Source organism: Pteropus vampyrus, unplaced genomic scaffold (assembly GCF_000151845.1).
Source record: "Pteropus vampyrus isolate Shadow unplaced genomic scaffold, Pvam_2.0 Scaffold1000006005, whole genome shotgun sequence".
Lineage (NCBI taxonomy): Eukaryota > Metazoa > Chordata > Mammalia > Chiroptera > Pteropodidae > Pteropus > Pteropus vampyrus.
This window is the reverse complement of record NW_011920407.1, coordinates 1-1,143: the sequence shown is the minus strand read 5'-3', so window position 1 is coordinate 1,143 and position 1,143 is coordinate 1. Positions and strand designations below refer to the sequence as shown.

The 1,143-nt window shown below is 24.6% G+C and overlaps 1 non-coding gene across 1 annotated transcript; it reads left to right on the top strand.

Moving 5' to 3' along the window:
- The first annotated feature begins 1,019 nt into the window (after nt 1–1,019).
- Nucleotides 1,020–1,123, top strand: LOC111735730. The gene has a single exon (XR_002778942.1). It is a non-coding gene; the product is annotated as a U6 spliceosomal RNA (small nuclear RNA).
- The last annotated feature ends 20 nt before the right edge of the window (nt 1,124–1,143 follow it).

Here is a 1,143-nt window from a genome sequence, read left to right as displayed (position 1 = left end):
AATGGACATATAAAAATTCCTGAACTCTCTTATAAGAGAGTAAATAATCTTTGCAGGTAAAATAAAATATTTACAAAAGTTGGTCTTTAAGCAAGTACTTAAAAGAGGTTTTCAAAATTTACATTATACACACTCCATGAACTTGAAATTATGCAATTAATTTAGCAATAAATAAAATAAATTTTTAAATAAAGTTTTAAAATGTCTACTTGTAAATAATTCAGAAATCAAAAGTAAAGAAATTTTAAAGTATTTGGAAATTAACATTATGTTAATAAATAAAAATTAAAGTATATAGCATTCACTCTAAGAAGGAAATAAGGACAACAGAAAAAGTACCAGAAAATTAGAGAGAAATAACCAAAAAAAAGGAATTAATCTACTAGAAAAATAAAGATAAAATTGATATCAATAGAAACAATAGTTGATACTTTGAGAATACTAATAAAAGAAAAAATAAAAGAGAAGGTGCAAGTAAGAATTATTAAAAATAAAAAAGAGCATAATTAGGAGAGAAAATTGGGAATCGAATTTCAAAGTTACAGATATGAATTTTAAAATTTAAAGAAAATAGAAGAGTTGTAAAGAAATCTGACTCACTAAGATTGATTTGAGAAGAAATAAATGTCAAAATTTTCTCAGAATCTTAAAAAGCACTGATAATTAAATACTTTACTCAAAAAAGGCCTAAACTTTTAAAATAGAATTTTATTAAACTTCCAAGAAACATATAATTGGAAGATATAGAAAATTTTAGAAAACAGAAAGAAGGAGCACTCACTCACTTTTTCAATTTGAGACCACTATGAACATAATTGCAATACCCTAAACAAAATATTGGAAACAAAATGCTACAAAATATCAAACTCATTGTACATCATGACCAAGTTTGATTCATTCTAAGTACTCGGAATTATCCTAATATTAAAAATTCCATTTATATAATTTACTATATTAACAGATTAATAAAGAAAAATAACATGTTAACTAAAAAAGTGCAATTAAAGTATTTGAAGAAAGCACTTTCTTTGGCAACACATATACTAAAATTGGAACAATACAGAGATTAGCCTGGCCCCTGTGCAGGGATGACATGCAACTTCGTGAATGCGTTCCATGTTAAAAAAAATGATAAAAAATATT